The following is a 6,000-nucleotide window of genomic DNA, read 5'->3' as shown; positions in this document are numbered from 1 at the left end:
TAAAAGAGGTAATTTTTTGGCAAGAAAGCTTAAAGTGAAATAATTTTATATGAGAAAGAATCTTGTATGGTGAATTTTGTCCTAGAATAAGGTGACTGGTTATTTAACAAAGAGGGATGTTCAGGACAAATGAGAAAGTTCAAGCATGTCATAAATAGTCTGCAAAAGTCATAATAAGGTGATTTATTTTAAAAATTTTTATATGATCAAGATGGCTATAATTAAAGGGAAATTATAATGGTCTTTGTAGAAATTGCATTTTCATTAAAAAGAAAGCACTTATATACTAAATAATTGGTTTGAACCTGTGAAATTTTCTTAAGGTATTATTTTACTCTTCATGAATTACAGACGTTATATATGTATTTTTTTTTTACTCAAAGTTCAACTATTATTGCAACTCATTGTTTTCAGGTTTCTCTCCCTTTTTAAAGGGCCTGGAATAGTAAATCATTTTCAGTTGCTGTAAGTTTGTTTTCCCTTTGGGTTCTAACTGTTCTGACCTGATGCTAGAAAAACAAAAATTTTTCTCTTAAAGGTCTGAAAGAAGTGTTTCCTTGCAATACAATATTCCCCACAAGGAACAGCAGTCATACTGCAAAAGGTATCTTCTCTTGTGTTGGGTAATCTGGCCTAATAAACTGATCTTGTACTTTATCAAAATAATTTCTATATCATTAATACAAAGTTTGGTTTGGTTAGAAAAAACTGAGATGAAAACAATTTTTTTAATTAAGGTTCTTACATCCATGTAACTTTCTGTATGTGCTTTTATTTATTATTATTATTTTTCTAAGGCAGAGTCTCACTGTCACCCAGGCTGGAGTGCAGTGACATGATCTCAGCTCACTGTAACCTTTGCCTTTTGGGTTCAAGTGATTCTCCTTCCTCAGCCTCCTGAGTAGCTGGAATTACAGCTACCCGCACCATGCCTGGATAATTTTGGTAATTTTAATAGTTATGGGGTTTCAACAAGTTGGCCAGGTCTCAAACTCCTGACCTCAAGTGATCTGCCCACCTAAGCTTCCCAAAGTACTGGGATTACAAGTGTGAGCCACTGTGCCCCTGCCTGTATGCCCTTTTACAGTCTTTGTGTCATTAAGTTACAGGGCTTTGAATCCTGGTCTTAAAGGACCCAAAGTCCTGATAAATCTTACACTGAGAGCAGTTAAAGCCTTATCTTCAGACCCCATCGAAGATACCAATCAAAGGAAACTGTGTTCATGATACACAGGGCCAGAAATTAAAGCAACTCAACTCCTCAGGGACTAGCATGGAAGAGGTAGGTGCTTGAGATTGTAAGGGCTGATTTTGAGAGATCAAACAAGTCAGTTTCTCTATAAATTATTTGACATTAATGTGAAAGGCACACTGATGCAGGACCAGCATATGGGCCCATCTGTCAGATTAGCAAGATTTTCTTGGAGCATTAACTGACTCCTTAATAAAGGTTATAATAAAATTATAAACATTTTATGGAAATTACACCTTATAGTTAATGTGATTAAAATTTTATAGATTAATATTTGTACAATTTTGGAAAACAAACTTAATTGGCTTTATGCTGTTTTTATTATGGCTTATTATTAGGAAAATTAAGTCTCCTCTCCCAAGAATGAAGGTGTTGCCTTTTTGTTGTTGAAATCCTTGAGTTATCACCTTGATTAAATGAATGACTTATTTTATGATGACCTCTAACCTATTTTGTGATATCAAGTGTTTGAAACCTTTGATATTTGACAAACGTTCCAAAATCAAATTATAAGTTATGTCTTTTTCTGACTTAATTAATCCTTGAAGCTATTAGGTTCCCTAAAGTCCAAAAATAACATATTTGGCTTATTTGCTATATAAATCATACAGCAATCATTGTCAAATATGAAATGGTGTTTGGATTTCTTTGGGATGTGTTTGTATAAATCTTATTGGTATGTATTCCAAAATTATATGAAACTCCTATAATTCTGATATGAATTAGTGTACATTATCAGTATTAATTATAATTGCGATGTTAAATTATTTTGTGCCACAGAGGAAACAAATTTTCTTGTCAATTATGTCTTCAACTAGAGCTGCCCTAAAACTTTTTGCTCATCCACAAACAATTGTTGTGTTGTTTTGTTCTTCTTTAGAAGGTGGTTTTATAATTAGCTATAAAATTCTGACAGGTGTTCTTAAATGCAGGGTTCTGATAACTTTGGAGGTTGTGACATTAGAATAGAGGAGAAACTTTCAGGACTCTCATGGAGAGCTGGAATGTTCATGAATATCATGCAGAACAGGAGTTAACTGCATGGACTGAACTAACAGGGGACTGAAGTAATCTTTTGACTTTTTTGCTTGAAACATTGTTTTGTTTTTCAGAATCAAAAAACGTTCTCTTTTGACCTATTTACAGCTTGTAGCAATTGAGTAAATTATACTCCTGTGAACAAAATTTGGAGCATATTTTTTTCTCTCTACCTTATTTCTCCAGAATTTGGAAACTATTAGTGAATATTCTTAACTTATGGCAATAGAGTTATTTGCAAAAGTGCAATGAAAATATTTTCTTTTGCAGCAGGACACCACTGGAGAAACTGGTTATTTTACCAAGACTTTTACTGGAATGGTGTGATTTCCTTTAAAGAATCAAACTTGACTTCTAGAGCCAATAAAAACCCCTTAGGAAACCTGGCTTCATACCTTGTCTACACATTCCCTGTACAGGGTTTCTGACCTATAGTTAGTAAATAATGTAACTTTCTGATTAGCCCTGGAGCACCAAGTTATCTTGGGACCTCGGGAGGAGAGGAATTTGCCCAATTCATAGGTATTTGATGGTATAAATCCATGGCTGAGTTCAGCTTTAAGAAAGTCTTACCTGAGATTCCTTCTATGGAACAAAGTTCTATCAAAGCCAATTTAAAAAGCCTCTGTGAAAAATAATTATTCTTTCTGCACTTTATACAAAAAAAAAAATCTGGCCAGGTATAATTAAGCAAATTGGTCCTATCATAATTTGTGTTTAATAAAAATGAAAACCTGGAGAGAGAAAAATTATGTTGTAAACTCTATAGTACACCTGTTGTTAGATTCTAGTCTTGCCTAATGATTTTCAATTCTTATTAGTTTTTCCAATTTGAACTGAATTATAATTTTTCCTGGCTACAGTTCTCAAAAATAATGTTTTCAAATTTTTTTCTTCTTTCTTTTCTTTTTTCCACCATTTTTTTTTCTAATTTGAAATCACTTAAAACTAAGCTGTGCTTTCTTAAAGCCCTACAAACTGAAGCTAGACAACTTAAGCTTCAGAAGAAAATAACAGCAACCTATTTACACACATAAGCCACTTTCATACCTGCCTATGGATGTATGGACTTAAGAGTAATATAGTCTATATCAATTTCCCAGAATTATTTTTTTTGTTTGTTGTTTTTCTCCATTCCCTGCCCCCATTTTCTCTTCGTAGGACATGAGAGTGCACAACCTGTTAAAAATGAGCTTTCCTAATAATATGGGACCTACCCATCTAGGAATAAACCATCCTAACCATGAGAGATCAGACAAAACCTGATATCAGACTTATTTTCTTCTAAAATGCATTCTGCAAAAGGGGGGAAATGTGAAAAGGAAATAAATCTTGGAGCCTCAAAATCACTAAAGTAAAGGAAAGAGTCAAGCTGAGAACTGCTTAGGACAAACCTGCCTCCCATTCTATTCAAAGTCATCCCTCTGCTCATTGAGATAAATGCATTTCTGATTGCCTCCCTTGGAAATGCTAATCAGAAACTCTGAATAATAAAACTATTTGTCTCTTATTTACCTACGACCTGGGACCCCCTCCCCACTTTGAGCTGTCCCATCTTTTCTTTACATATATTGATTGATGTCCCATGTCTCCCTAAAATGTATAAAACCAAGTTGTGCTCAGACCACCTTGGGCACATGTTGTAAGGACTTCCTGAGTTTGTGTCATGAGCATGTGCCTTTAACTTTGGCACTATAAATTTCCTAAATTGACTGAGACCTGTTTTAGATATTTGGGGTTCACTATATATATATATATTTTTTATATTAATATAATATAATTTATATAATATATGAAATAAAAATAGGTTCACATAAGTATATACCTGTATATCTACATATATAGGTATTTATAGACATATTTTATAAATATAAATTTATTTTATATATAAATTATGTATAATATATAATTATATATAATATAGGTATATTACATATATTTTGATATCTATATATAATATACCTATATATACACATACATATGTGTGTGCATGTGTATATATATGTATATATAATATATTTATATAAAATATTTTTTTTTATTCTCTTTCTCTGAAGAATACTGACTGAAACACCAAGTACATATCTATGGAAGGATGAATGGACTTCATTTACTTTAACCCAAGCACTATATTGCGACAGCATAAATGCAAAATTATATATGAGAATGTAGCTATTTTCTATTAAGCTAACCATTAAGGAGATTGTCAAAAATGTAAAATTATTGCCATTCTCCTTGCTGTTTTTGAATTGGAAAGTAAGTTTTTTAAAAATATATAATGTTTACATTGTAGGGGCCAAGACCCTTACCCCTCTGGAGGTTCAAGAATTACTGATATGAGACATATTAATAGGAGAAAAGTCAAACAAATTTATATAATGTGTATATATGGGAGTCTTCAGAATGAAGACTCAAAGATAACAGGAGAAAGTTTCTTTTTATGATTAGGTTCCACAAAGTGTGGACAGCTGTATAGAAATCTGATTGGGCAAAAATAATATGATCTAATGCTAATAGACTGAGTAGGGAAACCCAGCAAGCCCTGTCTGTCTAGATTCTTTGTGGCCATGCGAGCTTGCATTCCTTCCTTTGGGTGTGGGATAGGACCCTCTCTGGAATGGGAGCCTTGTGACCCATAGTCAAACAGGATAGGTAAGATAATTCCTTTAGGCCAGTTTTTACACAAAAAGGTAGAGAAAAAAATAGAGTAATATTTTTAGATTTTATGACTAGCTTTGAGGAAATGAGGTTCTAGTTTCTATGACCCACCATGGGGAGGAGGGATTCTAGTTTCTATGGCTAGCCTGGCAGGGGTGGGGAGGATGGAGCAGTGAGGAGTGGGACTGAGAGAAAGGAGGGTAAGAAAAAGTCAGAGAAAAACTTTTGCCTCTGAGGCTACTTCTGAGGCCTTCATTTTGGGGTATTGTTTTCCAATCCCCAACAACAGCTAATGGGTTTATTGTTATTTTTAATCGGTTAATAAATGCTTTTTTAAGTTTCAACGTCTAATATCATAAATATTAATACATATAGCTGACCAAATATGTTGGAAGGTTTTTAATAAATTTTAATCATCTATACGAGTCTTAATGAGGTCAAAAAGTGTGATAAACCCTGGTTAAGATTACAGTGCATTAAATTGGATGTTGTGGGCAATATTGTACACAAGGAGATGAACGAAAGAAACTGTTGAAGAATTCTAGTGGGAGGTGATGGGGCTTTCAACAGGGGTTATGAATGGAGAGAAGTAAGCAAATTTGAATGATATTTTAAAAGCAATATTGAAGGAGTGTATAACTAATTGGATAAAAAATTGAAAGCAAACACAGATCACATAAGTTTCCAACTCAGGCAACTTAAAATCACTCATCAAATGGGAGAACACAAAAGACAGGCCTTATTCATTTAACATGAATTGACTTTTCAAAGCATTTTCTTGTTTTCTGCGAGAACTCAAGCATATCCTGAAGTGTACAGCTTCATGCTATATTACCTTTCTTTTTATGTATGTTGTTTCTTTATTGTAAACATTGGTGCTTTACCCTATTGAGAAACATTGAGAGACTTGGGGATTTCAATATTCTATTAATAATATGTTCAAGAAATTGAGACTGCTAGAAAATGAATGGTATATTTATATGGCACTTTTTGAATCAGGTCAAGTGTTTTGGCCCTTTAGGCCAACTATGAGAGTCTCTAAAAATCACACT

Source organism: Pan paniscus, chromosome 7, assembly GCF_029289425.2.
Source record: "Pan paniscus chromosome 7, NHGRI_mPanPan1-v2.0_pri, whole genome shotgun sequence".
Lineage (NCBI taxonomy): Eukaryota > Metazoa > Chordata > Mammalia > Primates > Hominidae > Pan > Pan paniscus.
Note: the sequence above shows the minus strand (reverse complement) of the source record.